This window comes from Colias philodice, chromosome 12, assembly GCF_061535455.1.
Source record: "Colias philodice isolate Cphi_HAF_F1 chromosome 12, ilColPhil1 Martin Lab GWU primary, whole genome shotgun sequence".
Lineage (NCBI taxonomy): Eukaryota > Metazoa > Arthropoda > Insecta > Lepidoptera > Pieridae > Colias > Colias philodice.
In genome coordinates, this window is record NC_143097.1 from 6,928,211 (window position 1) to 6,955,567 (window position 27,357).

The following is a 27,357-nucleotide window of genomic DNA, read 5'->3' on the forward strand; positions in this document are numbered from 1 at the left end:
TTTCTGACAGAGGTATTTTATAAGGATCTATATAAACGGAACCCATTCGAAATAAAATGCGCCTGTACTTGTTATGAATTTACTTTGTAATTGTGTCAATCAAACTGTCCTTCGTTTACATTTTACATGGTAAATATTTATATTTATATCTCTATTTTAAGAAGTTTTTATTTAAATTTTAAACTATTTCGCTGTGGCATATTTTGTAAACAAACACTTTATTTACCATTATTTATTATCTGCGATACGCATTTAGATACGGAGAATATACAGGGTGTAATCGTTAAGTGTGCACAGGCGATTATTCCGTAACTATTACAGATATCAAAAAACTGTAAACTGATATCGAAAGTACTATGCCTAATGAGTAAAATAACAATAATAACTTTTTAAAAATAAAACGAGAAATATCCAAAAAAAATTACATCAAACACTCCCATACATTTAGTATGAAATATGACTATTCCAGACATTTAATATTAAAGGTTTTGCTTTTTTATTTGATTTTGTGCTTTAATTACTTCGCAAATTTTAATGAAAGTTCGTTCAGAAACTGTAAATAGAGCTCGATGAGGAATACAATAGTATTCCCAAACGAGGATGTCATTTCGAACATTTGCTTTGAATACAAAATGTATGGGAAATAAAATGTATGGGAGCGTTTCATGTAACATTTTTGGATATTTCTCGTTTTATTTTAAAAAAAGTTATTATTGTCATTTTACTCATTAGGTACAGCACTTTCAATATCAGTTTAAAGTTTTTTGATATTTGTTATAGTTACGGAATAATCGCCTGTGCACACTTAACGATTACACCCTGTATACCTAGGTGCCTAAGTATTTATTTACATCGCTGTTCTCACTTTTAAAATTAAGTGAGAATCTTTAAAAAAATGTATTTAGGTAGGTATGTACTTAGGTAACTGTTGTTTTCTTAAAATTGTCGTTCTTAATCTATATAATACATGGGAAGGTATCTAATTTGCAATATGTACCTATAGGTTTTAGAAATTATTTCAGGATGGTCTTCTTAATTTGTATTGTCGTCTGTCGATTAACTATAATGTTGATTATGTTAATAAAAATTTGATAAAATCATACCAACGTCTGATAACCCTACAAAGAACCCGTCTTAATAGTACCTTATTATGATAAGGGACAACAAAACAACACATTTAGGTATCCTACCTACTGTTAAAGCTGTTCGCGGTAGACTCTTCAGAAATATCTAAAATATGTAGGTATTTAAGTATTATATTCCTATACAGGGTGTCCCACTATTGGTATACTAAGCGCGAAGGGACTTGTAGTTTTGCATACACTGATCACGTAAAAAATACTTAAACAAAAAAATTAGTAACGTCAAAAATTTTTTGCTAAATTTTTCCTGAAAATCCATGTTTTCTTCTCTAGCTTCGCGCAGCCGGCATATACCGCTTCTCTAATGTGAACATTTCATCTATGAAAACATAATCTTAAACGATAGCTCACTTGCTGGTGGCAAAGTTAGGCGGGTTGCTTGTTAGGGGTGTACACATAGAGTTTTAAGAATTCATCTATTTGAAAAAAAAATGCGTCTGGAATTTTATAAGTATTTTTTACGTACTCAGCGTATGCAATACTATAACCTCCTTTGAGCTTAGTATACCAACAGTGGGACACCCTGTATATTGAAGTTTCTTGACCTACGATAACTTGAAGCAAGTAAAGTATAGATAGGTACCTATGTCATGTCAAGTACGAAGATGTGTCACGTCTATTGACCTTTAAATATAGATACCTACCTAGATTTAATATCTAAGACTTTATAGTTTATACTCTACCTTTTTAGTAGATTGTTTGTAGCATAGGTACTTAGGTAGGTACCTAGGTAGATTGGTATCTAACTGTTAAAATAACCAAAAGACTTGAATTTCATCTCTATAGGTAGGTACCTAAATCTGTTTCAGTAGGTACCTAGATATGGGGACAAATTTTTTAAACTCTATGATAATTTATTTCTGGTTTAGGTATACCTAATTTATATTAGGTAGGTAGCTTATATACTCTCTATACCTAAATACCAACAGGATACATATTTGAAATACCTAAGTTCTAGAACTTATATAGAATTTCCGCTGGATGAGATCTCAAAATACAAACAGGGTAGGTATAAAATTTAGATTTCATTTTATTGTTGATATAATTTACATACTTATTTTCAGCAACAAACAAATACACTAGCCAATACAGTGTTTAATTAATTAAAATTTTAAAAGTAGAGTTAGATAGGTAGCTATACCTAGAGCTTTTCAAATAATGCTCGATTCCATTATCAGATGATTCAATCTAGTTTCAAGTCTTAACTCCCATCAGCCTTGTTGGAATCTATGAAAAAAAATAATTAAACGTTTGAATCAATGAATTTATTAATTAAATATTTAACATGCTTTAAAGATTTCTGTGATAGGTAATATAAAGGTAACAAAAAGGTAGAGAAATGGGTGATTTGGGCGTACAAAATGATGGAAGAACACCCACTAGTTTAATAAATTTACTGGTTGATCTTAATTTAAGCTATTTTCAGAATAGGTATTTTGTTACACAAGCTAGGTATATCTCCTTACTTACTCAAACATTTTGTTTAAATAATTTAAGTACCTATCTATAAAAAAAGAATAGGTAGATGAGTTAGTAGGTAGGTTTTTCTATGTTATTATCTATACCGTACCTATAGATAAGTATATTAATAGCTTAGAGCGGAGATACCTAATATCAATTTATTTTACTTAGGTAAATAAAACCGTTTAAAAGAAGCTCTATAATATATTATCAGCTCTTTAATTCTAAATAATTTAAATATTAATCTTACACCTTACCAATGCAATGATACCTAATTACTTAAAAATTAATTATTGTTTACTTAGGTACCTACATAATACCTAACATTTTTCCATTGCAAGTTATCTAGGTGTCTAATTAGGTAAGTAGATATGAATAGATAATCATGTAGGTACAAAACTATTTTATACCTAGTGTATTAGCGTTACGCAGGTTATTTTATTTATCATACCTAGGTAGGTACTTATATCAAGCAACATTTAATGCTTTTTTAATTTATTCAGATGCCTACTTAAGATATAGATAGAATTGATATAAACCGGTACCTTTCAGGAAAGAAATGCATTTATTCAATCAATTTCTTAAACTCTACATAGAGTTCTTAAAACAACTGCCATTATATCCATTAAACCTAGAATACCTACACCAATGACAGATGTCATGCCAATTAACGCGTTCTAAATTCGAATCGAATGAAATACGAACTGTATAAATCTCTTCTCGGGCGCAGATAAAAAATAATTACGCCGCAAATGCAATTACACAGCGTAATTAACGCTGAGGCGTGGCTGTGTTAATGAGGGACGCATAGAGGCGGCGGCGGACGTAATGAACATTAAAGATTGGCGGGAGATGCGCGCTCCCGCTCCCCCGCCCGCCCCGCGACACCCGTGCCCCTCATTACTTATACAAAATACTTAAGACGCGCGTCGTCCCGCTCTCCGCGCGCTAATAGCTCGCGCCCACTATCGCCGTCCCGTTTCACCCGCTCGCCGTAATTAAGCTCGCCTCGCCTCTGGGCCCCGCCCCGTGCGCGGGGCGCGGGGCACGGGGCCTCGAGCGGGGGGAGCCGCGGCCGACCGCGCAGTGTGCCGGCGACCGTTGACAGAGCAGTGTCGCGCGCGCCGCGCTTTGCAACCCGAACGATATAAGCAGAACAAAAACTCAGTTCCTCATCTTCGTGTGTGTTTCCGTGTCGCAAGTTCACTGTGTTCTGACTTAAGTGTTGTTTTGTTCACTCGGATACTGTACAAGTGTTGTGACTGCGTGTGTAATGCCGCAAATTTTTGTTTAGCGGCGATCACCGGGCGATGCTCACAGGTTAATATTTCGCATTTTCTAATTAGTCATGAGATTCCCACTTGCAAGTTTGAGTTAATTTTGTGAGATAACTAAGTTAAGCTAAGTTCCTGATAATATTGTATAATTCAAACATTTAATCCAAAACAACAAGAAAAATAAAGAACATCGCGGAAAAACAACGTGCAAACTTTTTTCAACTTTTCGTCTGAGTAGAAAAGTTTATGAAATCTTATCTTAGGTACAGTTAAAACATGGAGAAAATAAATATTTTTTAGTTATCCTTAGCTAATTTGATAATTTTCCAGCAATTTCACTATAGACTCAAATTATAGATACTTATAAGATAATCTGATTAACACTTACTAAATAGAAAGCTTTTACCAATTTTCATTACAATAAGAGAAACCAAGTTTCCAACTTGAGTCCAATTTAAAAAGCATCTCTTTACAAAAATGATCTTCATAAAATATTCTCATAGGAAAGTTGCAAAAATTCTAATAGACTTCTCATTAAAATATGCCTTAACACAATATAAACATAAACATCAATTTAAAGAGATATTTCTTTTGATATTTTATAATAAAATGCAATAAAAGTGTATTTTAGTACATCTCTACATCCCATCCCGCGAGAGCTGCACGCAATTTTGCGACGGATTGCAGTCGCCGCAGTTGAAAATTATCTTTATTTTTAAATTATATTATAAATTCATTGTTTTGAAATTATTCACATGAAAAATAGCTTTTTAGATACAATCTTATACATAGCTATTCTTATTAAAATCTATTTCCGATTTCTGTTTAGAAAGAACGTTAATTTATGATGCAGCTCGAGAATTATTAGGTAGTTTTTGTAGAATGAATGTTTGTTACCTACATTTTTCATTGAGTGTTTGATACCAAGAAATGACTTTACCTTTTATATAATAAAATATCCGAAACAATTGAAAATTTTGAAATTATGGCTATTGTTTATAATAATTAAATAAATATTAATTAGGTACCTACTATTAGTATTATGCTGGTGTTTGCTTTGATAAAAACTAATTAATTTCACAACTCTACATTTCTAACTGATTAGGTAGGTTGTACGAAACTATTTTTTTAAATTTGAAATTTCATTTTGAAATACAAATTCATTTTAATTGAAATAGAAGGTAGGTAAATAATATTTAGGTATTAGGATGAATAATATTAAAATCTCGCACAAAAATTTAAATCATTACATTTACATTGTTTGTTCACTTCATAAATTATAACACCTACCTACCTACTCGTGGTAGTAGTTGATAGGTATACCTAATATAAGTCGATAGGTATTTTCAATACAAAAGCAATAAAATCTTACGATACGATAAGGCTATTTTAGATTACCTACATACGAATTAGTTTACAACAGTCAACAACATTACGTAAAATAATATTATTATTGTTTCTCAAAAACAATAACTTTAAAAGTAAAATGAATCCTCGTCATAGGTAATTTAATCAATGTTAGGTTATCCATAAAACTGAACGCGTCAATAAGAAAATGTTAATTCAAAATGAGTTTTAAATATTTAAAACTGAAGTCTTTCATTTGTTTAACAAATTCCGAGTTCCATTACATAAACTGATAGTGTTTGCTTATAAAAATGTTATTCTAAAACTATATGTTAAATATTCAGTGACACTTAGTGCTTTTTAAAAACCGTATTATAACGCGTAACAAGCCACCGTTTTTATGTCATACTAGCTTCCGCCCGCGGCTTCGCCCGCGTGTTTTGATATAAGGTAGCCTATGTTCTTTCTCTGGGCTTAAAGATTGTCTGTGACAAATTTCATCAAAATCGGTTGAGAGGTTTAAACGGGAAAGCGTAACAGACAGACAGTCATACAGACAGAGTTACTTTCGCATTTATAATATTAGTAGGGATTTTAAAATATGTACTTAATGCAATAACAATACGTGTAATTAAACAAAAACAATAGACATTCCATCTCGGCGGGGCGGCCATATTGGATAATTTCAATCATCCTAGAGATATCTCGATGTCGGGATAGAGTCATTAATCAAGAGCTTAGATGTGTATCGATCACAAACAACGTTTAGTTCATAAAGCAACTACTACACCTGCGTAAATCGATTTATTTCATAAATATATTGTGCTCTACATTTGCGAAATGATTTATTTTCATACACTCGTGTTTGTGAGTGCATTTTTTTGTCAAATGTCACGACACGTTTGACATTTGAATTCATTAAAGAAAGTTCGTGTTTGGCGTAGGCGTATCTAATGATCATAGGTACATAATATATTTATATGAAAATAATACCTATAGGTATAAAAGGATAGGTAAGTAGCAATGTATTTTTATAATTCTTGAAGCTATAGGTACCAAGTATTCTAAACTTTTTAATTTGTTGGTAATACATACCAACAAATTAAAAAGTTTAGAATATCTACCTATATGAATAATTATTAAGATGAAAAGTTTGCACGGAGCATTTAAATTGCATTTGTTTTCTTCTTGTGAGATTCAGAAACAGATATATAGATATTATTAGCTAAACGCTAATATACTAGCAATTGCTCTCTGCTTTGTTCACATAGATGTGCATTGTTCCCAACATGACGAGTGGAGATGAAAAACCAAAATAATACATACTTAATTGGTACAACATATTAAGAAATGGTTTTGTTTTCAGTTTGAACATTAATCTAGGTACTTATATTAAAGAATAGGATATGAACCCATACATACATAGTAAAGGTTAAAGAAAATAAAATTTCGCAGGTGTAGTATCATAACAATAACAAAATATAGCGTAGGCCTAGCAAGTCGGCAAGAATCATAATGGCGTCAGCTATATGGAAATTTATCATTTTACATACTGTTTTGTTACAGCTATGTATTCTGGGAATATATTTAGTATTTACATATAATGCATATGAAATTACCTACGTCGCTTTCCACGGATTTTAACGGAAAATCGGTTTGGTCTTATTTTTTCTAACTCACCGTTACTTGCCTAATGTACGTAGGTATAAACAATAATATAGAAATAAAAGATATTTTCGTTACTCTATACCTATGAATATTTTACTCGCGTTTGGGGTTAAATGGAGTTATACAAACAATAGGTACGAACGAAGAATATTTTCAGTACCTACCAACATTATATAAATAATATCAAATCACGTGTTATAATAAATAATTATCTATTATAGTAATCTTATTAACAATTTATAAATAGGTCGGTATATAGTCCGGGATACATCGCCCATTTTTGCAAGTGATTACTATCAGTATCAAGCTAATTTTTCGTGAGTAGCTTTATTTTGATGAGATGCCCAATAATTTCATGTACGTAACTCAGAGGTAACAAGGATAAAAATTTTTGATTTTTCGGTTCTCAAATATTTATTACGCAATTTGTAGGACAATATGTCTGTTGAATTATATAAGTATTAAATAAGTGATAACAAAAAAATCAGCTGGTTAGTAATCATTTATGATGACTTCGTTATCGATACACATTGGAAAGGGGGACTCTTTAATCAAACCATAGATTTTGTAGGACAAATATTTTTTCGAATAATTTAGATAATTATCTTGATATTGAACAAAAAAAAAACATTCAGTTAGTAATTAATATTTGAGAACCATCAAATCAAAATATTTTATCCTTGTTTTCTCTGGTAGATACCACAATCGAGAGTTTCGTACATGAAATTATTGGGCATCTCATCAAAATAAAGCTACTCACGAAAAATTAGCTTGATAGTAATCACTTGCAAAAATGGGCGATGGATCCCGGACTAATATCTATAGCAGCCGAATTTTCTACATTATCTATAATAAAATCGCATGCATATTAAAATTGCATTAAAATCAACTTGGCAAGTGGGAATCCCATTTTAATTATTTATCCATAATGGCTTTCTTGATTTGTTCTCGCTCTTTACATAGACAACGCTGTTTTAGCAGTTCGAAGGTCAATTAATATTAGTTTATTTATTGTTTTAATAATGGACAAAATGTAGATCAGTATAAAAATGTATTTTTCATGTAAATGAATAAAAATTTGATTTTGAAGTTATCTAATAAAATTGTTAATATGTACATATAAGGTAAAAGATGATTTAACGATTAATTACAATCTCTTTCCTACTCGCATATAATATCCTGAATAAATACATATTTTCAGTATTTTCAATTTCCAAAAAAAAAATATAGTTTTCACGTGACTGCGTGAAGCAGCGCCATCTAGCGCGCGGTAGACGCACTAGTGTTATCTAAACAAGCACTCGAGAGATAAGGGTCATCGTGACGGCCCGAGATGCCTAGATACGATAACGTGAGAATACGATTCGTCCCAAATATTGATAAAGGAAATTGTTTTGACACATTTTTAAGCTTTACGTATTTATAAGTTTTTATGTATTGATGGGTATTTTTCATTATAATATTATATTCATTCAGAAATTACATATTTTTTATTTATTTGTAATTGCTTTTTGCGTTATTTTTTTCGTTGAAATGTTTTCCTTTTAATGTTTTTTGTTTTATAAGATTTTTAGCTATGTTATAGGTACGAGTAGATGGCATACCAACGCAACCGCTTGATCAAACCGGGTAAAAAGTAAAAACTATTAATTATACACATATGCATACCTTAAAGTAGGTATACTTATTAATTATACTTGTCGAAACGTAAGTGTTCATTATACAATCGTGTTTGTATTACACTGTGCTTCGTTACGTTTGAACAAAAAACAAACTTAATTAAATATTAGTTTTTAATTATGATGTGTCTGTTCGGTTTTTCCATTCGGCGTTCTAATCGAAAATTAATTTAAATGACCTTGTCGATGTTCGTTTTGTATTACCAGTGTATAAATCTTATTGCCTTAAAATAGATTTTATTCGATTAGATTTAATTTGAATGTTTTATTGTTTATTTGATTTTAGTTGTAGTGTTGCCGACCTCTCGCTATCACTTCGCCTAGATACATCGAAATGGATATGTACCTATACATACACAAAAGATATCCATACAATGAGAAGAAATCTCGTCTCTCGATGACTCGAAGTCGTTATGTAAACGTATCAAAATCAGGCCAGCGAGGTCGATAATATAACCGACACGCATTTGACAATGTAAATTCCAATTCTGAATTCATGATACCTAATGTTATGTGACCGAAGACCGTTATTCGCCTCGTGTCTTCAGATGACCTGCACTGTTTACCCATATACATTCAATGACCGTTAAATTTTTATCCAAATTCAAACTCGTTCGCACTTCCCGCCTCGCCCCGATTCTGAAATGTCAACAATTCAATACCGTTGTAAGGTTAAAAGGCATTTACTATCTCATATTTTAAAAACGTTTCAATATACAAAGCGATTTAGTATACAATGCGTATAATATGTTAAAAATCCTGTCTCTTTTAAACGTCCGATCTGTTAGCGGCTGTGTATTCGAATTGTAACACGTCTAGGTACTTCCCGAGTCCATTTTCTCGTTTAGCACAATTTGTTTGAATGGTGACATCAATAAGTTTTTCGTTCATACGTGCTTATATGGGTATGATAATTTGTTTCCGGTGTACGACGCGTGCGCATGCCACGACAAACTATTACATTCATGGCGTTAGCACGATTTGCATTTGAAATATTTCGTACCGCGCTTGCCTACAATGGCCGGAGAGGCGTCGGTAAATGGCCTATCAAATTTCGTGCTTTTTTTCTCGTGCCACAGAAGGTTTCCTTTGTACGTATAATGGTACCATATTTTGTGACACGTGCGCTAAGAATGAAGCCTCCGATTTATTTTAAGCCGTTACCTTTGAACATGTTGGTATTGTTAAATAATATATACATGATACATATGCAAGTCATCAATTACCTATTTATATTTATAGCGTACAATTGTATTTGTAGAGTGAGGTCGGGACAAAAAGAGAGAAAATATGTTTTGTCATAAATATAAACAGTTCTTTCTTAATATTACGTGTGTTGTATTAAAATATTTTTCTCATTTATCAGCCATGGATGCGCGATCGCGACGTCATCGCGTCCGCACATTGCAGTTTCAATAACGAATTACGGTGTCGATGTAATAAAATTTAATTGCACGATAACAGTGTGTTCCCGTGTAAAATTTCACTCAGTCCCCATTTACGTCGCGGTGGAAATTGTCGAAATTCGCTTTAACGAGGTGAAATTTGCTAATTAAGCGGAATTAATCTGCGCATTTCTGTGACGTAAACGGGCGTGGAGATGCTTTTGTTTTATTGAATAATTGCCGCGAGGTGATTCGGCCGGGACTGGTTCTTCCAAGGCCAGACGGCTTCGGCTCGCAGCGACACGATTCACTTAAGCGCGCCAAGTGTGGAGGACCTGAAACGCTCTCTGAATTCGTGGGCTTTTGTTGACGTGTTTATTAGGACATACAAAAGAAGTATAGAAAATGTTTTAATGAAAATATTATTTTTAAGAGTAGGTACCTTAAATAATAATTAAGTAGGTAGATATTAGTTAATTAATTAGTACCTACGCGTAACAAAATGAAACATGTTCCCGCAAAATTGTGTATAAATGTATTCACTATTCACCGCAATCACCTATATATATACCTATTACCTACTAAATAAATAACACACATCGCTATCGATAAACACAGATAATAAGCGAAAGTTGTAGTTATTCATTTATACCCATAAACCGTGTTTAAAATCGCCCGAGGCGGGTAGATACAAAAGTGCGGACGAAAAGCAATTATTATCTCCCGTTGACATCTCCAAGACATTCAGTGTGAGGAAACTAATAGTGATGTACACGCACCTTTATGATTTACCTGCATAATACAATCTTAAACAAAAGAAAATATTATGATGAACTTTTTTATATTTTACTAAAGTGACCTCTCAAAAAGATTTGAATGAAAATTTTAATGCGAATAAGTAAAAACAAATATATACAGGTTTCAAAGAGCATTTTCTAGTGATGTAGAGACAAAGCGCAGTATCGAGAAGTATTAAAAAAATTAATTAAAACATAATGCGTTAAATGAAAGGCGAAATCAAGTGTTGGTATTGATAAGGCAACTAATCCCTTGTATATTGCTTACCTATCTACTGATAGGTATCGGCGTTTAAAAGAAACATTTAATAGCTAGTAATCTTTTAATTAGGATTATCACAAAAACAAAGGTTGGATTATTGAGTGCGCCCTTGTGTTTTTCGTAGACTTTTTGATTAAATTATTATAAAATTATATACCATGTAAGGGTAGATACCTATTATGGATTGTAATACAAAATATAGGTACCTAAGCCACATTTTGGTATTAAATTAAATAAATATACGATAACCACCTTTTGATATTTCAAAGTTCCGATAATACTAAAAAAGCAGTGAAGTGATTACCGCAGTACATTGTCAAGGTGCAGTACAGTAATAGGTACGTTATCTACGTATAATTAACGATAGTCGATATTCCCAAAAGTTATCTACAATATTTGCTATTAAATAATCGATATCGATAAGCGGTCATTGCTTACACTAACGCGTGAAGTCAGAGTCAATAAAATCGATTTTTGAAGCTTCTTGAATCGATTAAACATTTTTTGTTCGCGGCCAATCGCTTACTAATTCTTTGGTAATAATGCAAATATACGTCGTAACGTTTGTCTGTTTTCGTTTAATTAACACTGAAAAAAGGTCGTAGTGTATGTTATTGCTCGATGAATAACCCATTCGGTTGCTGCATTCGAGTTTTAACTGACGATTGTGCGTGAACGATTGATTATATTATGCATGCAATGTGTCACTTTAATTAAGTTTTGTTTGCCGCAGATGTGGTTGACTTTTGTATGGAGAGTTATTAATGATCCATTATAGCGTTCCAAAATAAATATGTTGCAAGTATTTATAGGTTCACATAATTTTGTTGCCATTGCATTCAAGGATAGTTAACATGGACGAAGCGCGTATAAAATTCCTGATAACTACATATTTCAGTGATGAATAAGTTTGTAATATTCAATGAGTGAGACTTTTAATTCGGTTGACAAGGCTCGGTTCGGCTTCCAGCTGGGGATGTAAGGCGAACTATAATTGGATCGCTCTTATTTATTAAATATTTGCGCATTCATTTATGAAATGTAATGTAAACTTGAAGTGCATACCTATGCATTGTCGACTTATAAATAGGTTCCCTTCCAAAAAGAGCTTTATAAAACAAAAGGTAATCTAATTACATAATTGGTACAGCGATATCTCGTCACGTAATTAATATCTAGGTATCGTATTTAAGCAATAAACGTTACGATCGTTATATTATTTTACAGCTCAATTTATACAAAATAAACAAGTATTAATTTGATTCTGTATCTCGTAATAAACGCGCCGGAATTTTGTTTTTTGATAATTAATATTGCTGGCAATTAAACAAGTCAAATAATTATATAAATAACACGGGATTAGCGTTGGCGGCGCTTTGAACGGTTATCTTTATGTAAGATTATAATAAAAAATAAAAATTATTAATAAATTAGTTGACGTCATATATACATGTATTTATAATTTCGTTTGAAATATGAATGTAAAGATTATCTACTACTAACTAATTTTGTTCACTACTATATTGGTCATTTTAAAAATATTTTAACAATTACAAGACATGTACGTATGTATGTATGGATGCGACTTGTAAACAATGTATTATTTTAATTTAAAACAAAAAATGTTTTCCTTTCAGGCCTCTTATAGCTATAGCTCAGTTAATTACCTCAGTACAAAATAATATAAAAATAAATAATAAATCACATATGGGCAATATGTAATTAAACGACCTACCTATTTATAGATAGGTGGGTAGGTATATATAAGCCCGCATACGTCCACATGTCCGCAGCGCCTCCAGCTAAATGCATTCGACATTCCAAATTACCCTCCCAGCTCCCATTGTTCAGGTCTAAATGCAATAAAAATTATCTTAAAACAATACCACCCTCGGGCCAAGATGCGTTATTTCACGATAATTATTTCAAAGATACGCCCTAAACGCTCCTTACCAACAGGTGTGGTTACAGATTTTATACAACGCTTTCGAAGCGCATAAAAGTTTACGGTTTAATAATTATGAATTAACGGTCATTTATATGCATTGAGATTCTTATAAAGCAGGATTACCTCTCTTCCATCAAAATCTAAAAGGTAGAATACAGAAAAACTTACAATTTTCGTGTAGTAATTGTATTGATTTAACGCTAGGTTAATGTAGACATTGCCGCGCAATAAAAAATTCATTGCACCGATCACGTCCATAATCAAGACGAAAGCAACATAAACTTGAAGTATCATTTCCAAGTGTTAGAGTAATTGTTACAAAAATTATATTCCAAGTGTAAGTTTTCAACAAAACATCGTTAAAAGGTTCGAAAACTAAACGAATGTCAGCGGAGCGTGTCGGTTAAGCGTATTTTAATAACATTTTCGGTGTCCAAGGTACTACGTAATTACTGTTTATGTCATCAACACTCGCCCCAACACAATTAAGTAAGTTTTTTGGGAATGCGCGACAATCACGTTTTGATTACGGTCGTAAAAACGTGGACACGACTACGCTGAACAACGATTAACTATCGGCGGGCATATTTCTTCACACCCGTGTTAAAAAATCTGAAAGTCACAGTTTATGATTTTGTTATATCTAGTCTATAAAATACGAAAAAAATATGCGTCGTTTAAAGACCCTTAGTTTTATAATCCATACTAAGATAACGTACGAAAATGTGATGTTTTGTTTAGAATCATTTTTGTCCACATTCAAGAATTACGTAATTGGTGTTGAAAAATACAATCCCATGTCGCATTCACACGGATCGTTACAAGTGGAGATCGTATCGTAAAGTACGCTTATATTAAATGTACTCCATGGGTTGTGGCCTCCGTAATTTACCTTACATTAAAAAGATACGCAACTCGCCTAGAAACAGAGCCAACCCGTGAATTCTAAGGATGTTTACGAATTAGTAAGAAGGTCACGTTTTATCGTCTCATATATACTACTTACATCCTTACTTATAAATATCAGTAGTACCTAAGGCCGCCTTTGAAAAAAGTTCTATGTCCCAAAAGTCAGTTTTCCGTGACCGCGTGGAGAGAAATTTTGCATTTTGCAAGTAAAAGTTCGTAAAAGCCTGAGGCGCAAGTTATTTTTAGCGAAAACCGGTTCTAAATTAATATTGTCGGTCATAAACTAGTAATTAAATTGAGGTATCTGATAATTGTAAGTTTATTGTGTGAACTTCCTTCAACTTAGCTATTCTAAGAATAAGTATTCATAGGCGTATCCTGAGGCGTTTATTCTAAAACATGAATTTAAAACGAGCAAGTTGTAACCTTTTCAAAGTTTACTCTGAATTTAGTAAAAGGATAAGTATCAGAAATATTTATATGTACATATTCATATTTTATCGATGCTTATTAAAGAGCGGCTACCACTCGAGTCGTGAGGTGAGAACGATGGTGCCCCCCGCTGCGACCGTTCAGAGTGAGACGGGAATACCATTCGGAATTCAAAAAGTTATGGCATTCCTTTTTTAATTCTTATTTCATTTTATGTGCCAGACGTTTACCCTTTCCGATACTTCAATCGTCAATAAAACTAACAAAGTCCACCTGGCCCGTAATTAAATGTGTCATCTCCCGTGATGCTCAACTTAAAGTTGAATATTATAAACATATATTAATGGTAAACAAGCGTACAACCTTCGATGCTTCAAAAATTTCCTCACTTTTAATTACAGTAGCGTACGTGTGAATCTGAGTCGAGCAAACAAGATGTCGGACACCTCGCGCCATTAGCTCGAGTTGTTCAAATATCGAGTGTCGTGTTTGCAGTCGCAGTGTAAACATCGACAACGCAGTTTGCGTTACGCATCACTAGCAGTTGTTTGTACGCTCGCGGTAAAGGGTTGCCCTCTACATGTCGATAAATATTCTCCTTTTGTTTGACTTAACAAATAATGCAAGAGTTAGTCAAGATTCCTACCGTTTGGCATGGTGCTAACTTATTATTAATAAAGCTTAATAATCTTAATGAATAAAGATTAAAGAGTATTTTTATTGAGTAATTATGGTGTTTCGTTTATCTCGAATGAATGTATGTCAATAGGTAATTAAAATTCATCAATGATAAAACGTTTTCACTTCAGATTTTTAATTACCTACGACACAATCATAAAAACAATGTAATGTCGCGCTTTTATCAGCGTCGCGTTATTGATTTAAATACATTTTAACTCTCCATAAATTCAGATATTTTCCATTAGATCCAAAGGTATAAATAATGCATGAGACGCCTATTATTGTTACCAAAACTGAATAGATATAGACCTATGTTTTATGCAATGGGATAAAAATGTTTTGTTATGTCATGCGGTTAATAGATTAAATATTCAAATGGAGCTCTCGTTTAATGTTTTTAATCAATCACAAAGAACGATTAATTACTGAGATATACCGTCTGTGATTGTTATACGACTTCGACTAGATATGAGATGAATAACGAGGTCTATTGTCCAGTGCATGCCAATAAAGTTCAAGGTGCTATATTAAGATGTTTATTAATTAAGCGTGTAGAATTAAACCTTTGATTAATTCGGACAAAAATAACCGTCGTAACGATAACAAAGACGTGACTCGAATTTTTATAACATTTAAATATTGTCACGGACATTTGTACTTATATAACGAGATTATTCAAATTGTTCAGTTAGGTGTGGTTTTATACATATTCAAAAAATAAATTACAATTTTAAACAGTAATGTAATAATACAATAATCTACTGAACCCCGAGATAGGAACTGTAAACAATTGTCATAAAATGTATTTTGTAATAAATTGCCTATAGGTTTTGTAAGCCTTTCTAAAGCATTCCATAGCGGAGTTCTATAAGAATAATTAATATGACATAAAACAGGTAACGGTAGAGATTAACTACCGGTTTTACTCATCCACAGCCATTTGTCGAAACGTCCAAGTGTATGGGCTTTTGTTTCGTTTAACTTTCGACGATGATCGGCAGTTATTCGATACCTGAGGTTTTTGCCTAATTGGATCGTAATTTGACCGTTTATTTTCACTAAATTACGCATGACTGAAATGCCTTTTGGAATGCTGTTTCATTTCCTCTCATATCATAAAAAATATTACATATTTGTTTGAATGATTTCGACAATATTACGTAAGCAAAACTTTTTAAGATTCAATGTTATGATGACTTTTACCAAAATAAATAAGTAGGTACCAAATACAAAATATTTTATACCTTCGAGTAATATTTTATAAGTACCTAGCTTATAAAGTTTACATATTGATTACCAAAAATGTAAAAGTAATATAAAAATTTTCATTAGGTATTTATACAGAAATGTTAATACCAGAATGGGATATCAATAGCACTATAACATTCACATTGAATAAGCATCTAAGACAGCAAATGGTCGTGACATGTACATAAACATTTTCCTTATTATAAAAGACTATGAATCATTAATTGTATAATTAATCGCCATTAATTTCTATGCGAATATTATTCAAATTGTAATTAACATTATATTCGTATTATTCTAACTATATCGGGTCTCTTTGTTGAATAAAATATCAATATGCATAAAAATTAACAGGTGCGTTTCGATTGCAAGAAATAATTAGTAATTAATATGCTGTATTATGTTAATTTTATAACATAAAACAATAGGTAGATGTACCTAGTAAGACAATAAGTAGGTACCTGTTCTATATCGCAATGGTTCAATATAATTTTTGTCACGAAACAAGGCTAGGATGTAGTCATTAATTTCCTTGCAACGCACTCAGTTCATTCATATTCAGTTACTATTTCATTGATAAAGCGGTTGTCTATCAAGGCTATTAGATACGTGTATCATATATTTAACGATTCAATAGATTATGCAAAAAACAGCCCCCCTATGCAAGTGGCTTTCTGTTAGCGTAGCGTTCAATAGAATAGACTACGAATGTATGAGATTGACGTAAGCTGTAGATAAACGTATCTCCAGCTTACGTCAATCTCATACATTCGTAGTCTATTCTATTGAACGCTACGCTCACAGAAAGCCACTTGCATAGGGGGGCAGATCTGACACTTGGTTACCTACTTGATTTTATGCCGAACGCAAATACCTACACGACTCGCGTATTGATAGGACGATATTATTGTGGTTTAGAATCTAAAATGGTTGAGTTAAATTGAAATATTTAAACTCGTTTTCTTATTTGTATCAGTGTCCAGCGTCCGCTATAGATTATCTGCCTTCGTTGGTGGTGCATGCTACCGGTTTTACGCCCAAACATCGCCTCATTATCAAAACAAGAAGCCTTCGTGTCAAAACATATATTAAGACCGAATGAAATAAATGCAAATAAATTAACTACGTGATTTCACGGTTCGATATGAGGGTAAATAAATATTTGTCATTTATGTTTACCTTTTTCGTTACGTTCTTTTTGTGATGGGTAATGCAAATGGTGCGCCTACGTTTTAAAATTAATCTTTGGATCCGTGAATTATAAAAACCAGTAGTCTTTAAGTGTAAATTTGGTCATTAGTATGTATAAAATTAATATTTAAAATATACGATGATGTAACCGGCCATTGTGCTTTTGTTGGTAACTGGAATTTCAATATTTCTAATTTTATTAAATACACGACAGGTACATAGATAGGCAACGATTGAGATTGTATCGATTAATTCTTAAAACTTTTAAACTCGCTGAGTTGTGCTCCATAGTACAGTTGCAGTTAAGTACAACTTTCTCTTCATTGCACATATAATTTTCTATATAATCTATATGAATATTAGATTCATAGGTATTTCTCCTTTTTAGGTATATTATATTAAAAAGCTAACTAAAGTCAAAAGTTTGTGCCAAACAACAAACAACAGTTATAGAAACAAAATTAAATGCTAAATAAGGAAAAACATCGACCAAAGATGTAAGAAATTTCGTCGTCAATCGATGGATCGGGTAAAGTCGTTAACCTATTAAAGAGAAGGGTGTGTGTTTGTGAGGCAGGCCATGTTCGCCCATAAACCATATCCACGTGTGCTCAGAATAATTACAGCTCCATAGTACCTAAGAGCTGAATCATAAGTAACCTAATGACGTAACATTTGCTGATATCGATTTTAATCACTTTTAGCTTTAATGTATAATCAATCACTCATCCGTTTTCTTGTTACTCTTTGACGTTAGAATTTTGGAATTCATTAATTAGATATTTTTTCGTAGGTGTTAAATTTTTTTTGGTATTTTATTGACCATTTTCAGTAACAGTGTATGTATATAATGTAAATCACAGAATTAAAATTCCATAAGGCCAGCACAATGACTCTATTAGTTCTGTTCTTACTTTATTTTTATTTTTTCTGTTTCTGTGTGGCTTGTATACTTTTTCGTTTGTTATCAATAAATGTTTTATTTATTTATTTATTTATTTATTAGTGACATTCCTTAACATCTAGCCAAATTTATGTTCACGAAAAAAACTTTAATGGTCTATAATAATAGTATGATTGACATTTAAGCGATGACATAGTTTCAATATAATTTAAAATATCGTGCAGGCGTTTTTACCAGCCAATAATAAATTAAAAGTATAAAAAGGAAATTTATTACGAGAGATGTAATTAATGGAGTTTACAATCTATCTAACGTCAAATTTATTTTTATTAATATGCCAGTATTAGAATGAAATTATAAATAAAAAGCTATTTATTATGTAGATACGGATTTAAAATCCGGTAGCGGTTAGAATCGGCGCGATCATCAATTCAAACATTTAAATTCGTCCGACGGAAACATCACGCGGCGATAAATAATTTACGACCTCAAAAACACTTTGAAATAACCAAAATTTCATTTCCATTCATAAGTTCGGACGCAGCCTCCGCCAGTGTACCGCACGAGAGCCATAAAAACCTGTTTAGATTTTGATAATTTTATTAAACATCGAGCGTTCGATCGCCCGCGCCGGCCAAGGGAACCCTAAAGTCTCATATATTACAGCATTAACACAAATTATACGAGTTTAATGCCACAACATAGAGCGCGCGTGGGTGTCTTAATGTTAAAATGTGTCGTCTTTAATTATTACGATCCGGAGAACTTTAATGTCTTCGAAATGTCGCATTCTTTATTACAATAGAATCTTCACAGAACCGGATATATTGGACCTATTATTGTATCACAACATATTTTATTTAATGTCGATAATATATGGCTCCGGTCGGAATGCGATAGCTTCGAATTTGAAATACATAGAGCGGGCATGCGATACAAAATGTTATAAATTACCCCTTGTTGGAGGCGAAGCATTAGTGTTGCGACGATACGCACTAAGGCACCGGTGCGCTCTGTAATTACTGATGTCTATTCACTTTGCGTCATTACATAGGTTCTATATCTTCTTTTCTGTCCACGTTAGAAATGTCGCTGTCGTGTGGCGTAAATAATTTCTTTCACCCGTTCCGACGTTCATTAGGGGCACATTGTCTCGAACAGATTCTAATGGCGTTACCTTCATAATTTTATTACGGCAATTTGCTTCAATTATGTGAAATACAATCATTCCTGTCATAACGTCGACTCACAAATTATAATTAATAAGCATTAGGTTTTCGTCCTTGGTCGTTAATAGTGCTAATACGTGTATCACAATTATTGGTTACGAAAGCCGGCCACGTACGCCGGTCCGAGCAACACTCATACAGCTTCGATCTTTTAAGTTAACTCTTCAAATTTTTAACACAAACACAGTTCAGATTGGAGTTGTTTATTGCTACATACAGAATCAATTGTACAAACTGCTTCGGGCACTAATATAAGGAAAACGATCCATCGGTTGCGTCAGCAGATTAATTAAACTTCTTACGACCGAGTGCGTATTTCCTTTTACGGCCCGAGTAAATTATTTTAATTAGGAGTTTTCTATTTGTCAGACACCTGGTAAAGCCATTTGACATATTACCTGTGCTGTCTCCGGGCTAACGGTCGGGTGAATGTGGACCTTAATTTATACAAATAAGGTGTAAATTAGTATGAAAGTGTTAATTCAGTCGGTCGTTTTATGGAGATGAGCAATTTTCAGGACGATCCCATTGGTCGAGGCGCGTTAACGCGACGATCACGAGTGGTATGTTTTCAAATAGTTGTATCTATAATTTGATAGTCTTTACGTCGTCGCTGACACGTAAATTAAATTATATTATTTGTTTTAGAGAGCTCATGCTAATTTGTTTTTTTGGGTTTAACTACTTCATTATATTAAACTCAACGATGTTATACAGCCGTAATGTGTTTGATATTTATGCCGACAATGTATTTTATGTTTAAGTGCTTACTTATTTAAACAGAATATTAAATTCAAATTGGTACATCTGTAATCTTAAAGTCGTATTCATTGAATCTATTGAATATATAGCATCGTTTAGGGACAAATGATGAGCCATTTTTTATAAAAACGTCGAAGGCACGGGTATAATACTAAACATTCGTCACCCTTGTTGTTCGTAGCTCACTAAAGAATAATTCAAAAATGATGTTTTATTTATCTTTGACAGTTTCATTTGTAAGGTATACGAATAAATTAACAACTTTCTAGAAAATACCTAATAGAATATCATAAGTGGTTTCGCAAACAAAGCCTTGTGTCGGTTCACGTAGCGATTTCCTATTTGGTGGCATACAAATGCCGATAATTAAATTTTGAGAAAAAGTCGCGTCTCCACTTAATAAGTGTGACACGACACGACTTTCTTGCGACACGACAATTAGCATCGGAATGTGTTAATAAATCAAATTTCGAGTCACTAAACAATTTCAAACTGAAATATGAGCTTCTGGAAAATTATCGAAGTGGTTACAATTATAACTAATTTGACATACCTTTTTACTGGCACGTTGTTAAGAAAGATTCTGTGAGAGTCAATAAGTAAATTGTTATTTGCCTATTGCGTATGTTTTAATAGCAGTGGTACTACTGAGGCTTCAATACAAAAAATGTGCCACCAGTGACCGTACACTTTTTGCTTGTTTATTAAGTTTTTTAAAGAATCGTATTATTTGACAACAAAATGAAGAATGTCATGTCACGGCTGCGACGTTGCATCGAGCCCACCCGTAGAAAATGTAAAGTATGGTAACGGTAAAGCTAATTACAAACAACATTCAATCGCATCTCTCACGACATTGATTATAACTATTCGATGGATACGCAAAAAATGATTCGTGACACGTCCAACAAAGAAATATAAAAAGGCTAATACATAAAAAACGTGTTGCTCAACAATTAATTGTTAAATGTCGAATCTATTATACATATCTCTTAGAAGCGTCTCCAGCGATCGAGTCCAAATCATTGTCGTTATCGCTCTCGCAGAAGTATCGATGTCGCTTATCGAAACGATTAATTATCGTTTCTCGTTCGAAATTTTTATTTACTTGTACAATGTCTGAGCAGAACCAATAAATATACCTTTATCTCGAATGGAAACCAAAAATGTGGGACGATTTCATTTCGATATTACAAAGTACGTGACACCGTAGGGCTGCCAAACTTATGATATCTCTGCAGTTGGCGACAAAAACTGTTCTTATTTAATTCTATCGGCATCAAATCGTGAAAGGTAATTTCATAGTGCATTTTCATTTTGATACGCTTCGCTATTCGGCGTTATTCACTTACCTTGATATATTGTTTTTTGTACAAATTCTTAAAACACTTTAGGCTTTCGAAAATTCCAATTTAATTCTTCGCGTTTCATTTCACAGTTGAATCCAGAGTTCGTGGGAGCAGATGTCGCATTCAATAATCGAAGTATTATGAAACGTTATCCCAATTAGTTCCAAATGCAGCTACGTACACATGCGACATTATCACTATTTTGTCTTATTGTTACGCGAAAATATGAACCCACACGATTTGGGGAATTTGTTATAATCCGCGCTGACCCTATTGTTATGCATTGTATTCACTATTCACGGGACGGAGGATAATCGAGCTTGGGGGAAATTGGAATGCATCTAACGGAAAGTGGTAATTTGTAATTTTGTATTTGTTACGGCTAAAGGTAGGTGAGAACATAAACTTAAGATTAGCCGGCTAAACTTAGGTTTATTTTCGACGAGGTGTTAATGTTAGTTTGTTCTATCTTTAGCCGGCTAAACTTAAGTGTAACCGCAGGCCCGTGGCTAAAAATGTCGGGGTGGGTAGATTTGGTTACTATAATACATGTAAGGAACAGGGCGAGTGTTTTCTGGCACTTCGCCGGCTGCTGCCGCAGCACGCTCGCTGCGCTCGCTCGGCTCGTGCGGGTCTTAAGAGTTCTAACCTAACCTAACCTAGCCACCAGCTTTCTGCCCTGAGTCGGGGTGGGTAGATTTGGTTACTATAATACATGTAAGGAACAGGGCGAGTGTTTTCTGGCACTGTGCGGGCCCCTCAAGCCCTCCACCGGCCCGGCGCTAACCAAATCTACCCACCCCGACATTTTTAGCCACGGGCCTGCGGTTACACTTAAGTTTAGCCGGCTAAAGATAGAACAAACTAACATTAACACCTCGTCGAAAATAAACCTAAGTTTAGCCGGCTAATCTTAAGTTTATGTTCTCACCTACCTTTAGCCGTGACATATTAATATAATTCATAACAATATTCTATGACGATATTGGTTCAGATTTTCCTCGCTAAATTGAAGTAAGTAGCACGAAGCTTCAAAAGCTCCACATACTCGAGGTTCTCGACGAGATCTCATAAAGTATGCATCTAGTGAGTTTGTGGGATGACAACTCGTGTCATAGTTGTTATTAAAATGATCGTTGAATACACAAAGGTACACGACTCGGGTGGAGTGGATGGTGCGGCTCGCGGAGGTGGGAGTTGTAGTGCGTCGCGTATCGTGTCGGGTACGAGCGAGTTATTAATAATCCGCATTGACGGGCCGCGGGCCGCGGGCCGCGCGCCGCACGAACGACGACCGGCCGCGACGACATTCCATCGCATTGTCCGCTCCGCCCGCGACACTTTTGTCTATTCACGCCGATATATCACCTGCGACGCTTCAATGCGCCCATTATTTACACTAACGATGATCGCTACATCGATTAATTAGTGTAACACTACAGATAAGATAGGGAAAGCGATCGCTTTCAATTTCCTCTCGAGGGGCACTCGGCGTTAAGTGCGCGTTAAGTGCGGACAATCGAAGATAAAACGTACGAGACGAGACTGTCCCTTAATCCGGTGATCGAAGATTGCGTGAAAACGTTTTGTCGTGGGGTGGCCGGTCGCTCGGGCGCTCGGTCGCTGCGTCGCATTGTTTGCTTCCTAATTTGATTGCCACAGATGGACGCGCACACGTGTCCTGCCGATACGTGACCGTCTAATTAAACTTTTCAGATACTTGCGATAAAAATTCTTTATCGACACTTTTTCGAGCCAACATCAATTCTTTTTATTTTTCAACATTATCAATTAACAAATTTGTCAATAACAAAGAAACACTTTAAATGCATCTTCACCAAGAGCTTTTCTGTAAACCTTAAGTTCAGTTTATTCCGTGTGACATAAACTCGATTTTAAAATACATACGTTAATTTGTCCTGATTAGACGTCAGCACTAAACTGGTAAAAGTACACATTATAGGAGCGGCGCGTACATTCGCACTATCACCGCTAACAGCCAAACAGCTGGCCGGCCGCCCGCGCCGCCCGCCGCCCGCCACACGCGACGCTCCACGCAATATCATAGACTACACGATGTGAGCGGCTTTCAATTGATTGTAATGCGAATGTGTCTTGGACAACTGTGATTCGAGTAACGAACGTCTTCTGGTTTCCATTAGGCGGTTACTGGTCATTCCACTCTGACCTCGCGGTGAGAGAATGTGTCGCCGAGCGAGCTCGCTTCTATATTAACAGCATTATAAGGATATTAGCGAGAATCGCCCGAGGCTTTATACCTATCTATGGCATCGGCCCGGTTAATATGCTTATTATATTGTGTATCGCAAAAAGCGAGGCCGTGTATTTAGCTGTAGGGAGTAATTAATGGAATGAGTCTTATCCTGAGATTTAATCAGCGCCTCTAATTATTGGGTATACGGCATACGGGCACACTTGAATGGGTGCCCTTCGTGATTTGATATGACACTGATACGTTTGCGCTTACTGATAAATGATTAGTTTCATTTGAATACAATTTGCATTTAAAGCGAATTTTAAACGATAACAATATGAGTTTACGGCCGAGCTGCTAATGGATAAATTATAAATGAATATTTATGTTGTTTGATTATATTATTGGAAATATTTTGTCTCTATGTCGGCATTTATTTGACAGTGACATATTATATTTTTAATGAATTAATTCATACATATTTTTACCATTACGCATTGAATTTAGTAGACATAAAAACATAGTTAAGTAGGTATATAATGTTGTTCATTTTATTAAATACAACCAGCCAAATATGTTGAAATGAAACTAAATCACATCACAATCACACACAAAATCACATCACATGGAATTCTAAACAACGCCTGTATTACAATGGCTAATCAATTGTTGCTTATGAATACTTTGAATGAAAATGACTCAGATTAACGAACAAAAATTGGTGAACATGGGCGAGTCAGTTATTTGCATATCAATCTCGATTGACACGCATCATTAGGCTTAATTGCATTTCCCTAAACATTAGATATTCAAATAGACCATGGCGGACGATTGTTACAATTATTTTACAATTAAATGACTAGGATTCAAAACTATTAAGCTAATTTTTACGTGAAACTACTTGATTATAAAAGCTCCTTAATCAATGAACTTTGACATACTAAAGTCATGTAATTTAAATCATCATACCCAAATATTGCAATTTAAGTATATGCTCTACGTCTACCAAATTATCATACCTTCTAGTAGGTAGTGAATAACTAGGATATTCACCAAATTGTTAAAACACAACAATAATATAGTTTTTATTTCTAGAAGTTTCCCATCATATTTCACATCGTAGGTACATGAACATTTATAAGATCGAGACGAGATCAGAAATGATTAGAAAACTCTTTAATTACGTGAATGCTGGTCAATGCTACCTACATGTCAATTAATGTGAGTTAGGTAAAAGCCGGATAGTTGCGCCAGTGGGATACTTGCTGCAGTTTCGAATACACTATGTTACGGACATTAGTGGCAATAACGCTTTACTATAGTTGTAAGTACCCCTCCCGCAGACCTCAGTGCCACGTCAATCGTTTGTGTAGAATCACGCGTTTCATCTGTGCGAGCGAAATTGTTCCGCGGTGAAACTTCGATAGGCGTTGAAACTATATTGGTAAGTCATTTGTATTGAATATTTTTGTTACTAATTGTGATTTCAATATAGTTTATGTTTCTTTGCGTGCATTAGACTTTAAATTATACTGTTAATTACATTTTATTGCAAAATATTGTTGATTTATTTCGCAAATAAAAAGGGCAAGTATCCGTATCAAAAAGGATAGTCGCCTTAGAAACTTGTGCGGATAGTTGCTCTCGGGGCAACTATCCGCAACTACAAATTCTTTCACTAGCAAATATTAATATTATTGCGTTTTTATTGGTAATAAGGCATCTCCGTGCCGATACAATATTCATTTCGCTAATTTTTTATTTAACTTCCAGGAAAATACCCTGTCCTTGATTTTGAAAATGAAAAAAGACTAGTGACTCATATACTAAAGCTCGGAGACGCAGGATTTCCTCCTGAAAGAAATACAATTCGTCAGCTAGCTTACTAGTTTGCCGAAAATTTGGGGTTAAAGCATAACGGCTGGGCCACAATGGTTAAAAAGCTTTCTGGAAAGAAATCCCGAAATAGTTTTGAGGCAAGCTGAGGGTTTATCAATTGAAAGAGCGAGGGGTCTCAACAAGAAGACGTTGCAAAATTTTTTGATCTACTTATTACCTACTGTCTTAACTGAGAATGAATTGCTGGTTAAACCAGATGGAATATTTAATATGGATGAAACTGTATTGCATGCGATGTGGAAAGATGAAATCCCTCGCTTCTGATGATTAATGCCAAAGTTGTAACAAATAATAAAGACTGATTTATGTGAATTGATATAAATTTGTTTTTTTATTAAAAAAAAATATTGTGAGGCATCTATCCCCTCACGAGGCAAGTATCCTCTGAAGTATTATTTACGATAGGCAACTATCCGCTAGATAAGCCAACTATCCTTCATTTGAGAGGTCAAATAAAACAGGATTTACTCAAAACCTTTAAGAATTATGTTTAATAAAATAGGCTAATATGATGGTTTAAAGACCTATCTTTTGATATACATGTTTCATTATTCTTATTAAGTACATAATTTTTCATAATATAGCTTTTTTGAAAAGTGGCGCAACTATCCGGCTTTTACCCTAATTGACGTTTAGTTTCTCAAACGATTATTTAATAACAAGCTGCGATTAGTTATGAAATAATTACACGTGTAGATAAAAAGTAGCTCTTACTAAATTCTATTCTGAGACATTTTTTCTCTGAGATATATTACGAAACATCAGTGTTGGCTTTCTAAAAGTATGCTCAATGTGTACTTAAATTATGACAAACGTTCAAACAGTCGTGCTTTTCAAGTAGTCAATGTAAATAGATATTCATTGCACCACATATCACTTATATTAAGGCCAAAGGGCTACTTAACCCTTATATGTTGTCACTGGGTGCGTGTGAAACTCTAGTTACATTATCATTTGCCACCATACCAGTAAAATATAGTAATTTTCCATTAACACTATGTCGGTTTGTAAGTTTACAATCGAATTATCACAATCATAATGAATAAAAGGAATCATCATATGACTTCATTATGTGACTGTTAAATTAGTTTGGCCTCGTTTCCACATGTCTATTTAATAGCTATGTGACCATACTCAGCCAGTAGACTATAACCTAACTTGGAGCTAAAACTCACTTATAATTAAATAAAATGAACTCGACGTATATCATCAGAGCGCAAACCATTAATCACGATTTGAAAGAAATATAATAGTTCAATACATTATTCAAGTTTCATTGCAATGTGCACTTTTGTCCCCCGGGTAAACGTACCACCAACTGACACAGGAATCTGTTCAAAAGTGTTAAATCGGTTAATATAATGATGATAGATGCCGTCCCGACCAAACAGCCCGCAGCGGGGGTGTTTTACCCCACTATACAAATAAAATATTTTTATTATTAACAACTACCACGTCTCTTTTCAACACACGACCGGCCAATCACGCCGTCCCGTTCACACAATTTAATCGAAATCATATTTCTGTTTTGTCATTATGGTATCACATTTAGAGAGTTCCTCTCTTTTGTCC

At 33.9% G+C, this 27,357-nt stretch overlaps 1 protein-coding gene across 1 annotated transcript in view; it reads left to right on the forward strand.

Annotated features, from left to right (window-relative positions):
* Positions 1-3,701: 3,701 nt before the first annotated feature.
* Positions 3,702-27,357, forward strand: part of LOC149484125 (zinc finger homeobox protein 4-like) — a 46,022-nt gene continuing 22,366 nt past the window's right edge. Inside the window, exon 1 of the mRNA XM_089701660.1 lies at positions 3,702-3,923. The gene's annotated coding sequence lies outside the window, so the exon portion shown is untranslated. The remainder of the gene's footprint in view (positions 3,924-27,357) is intronic.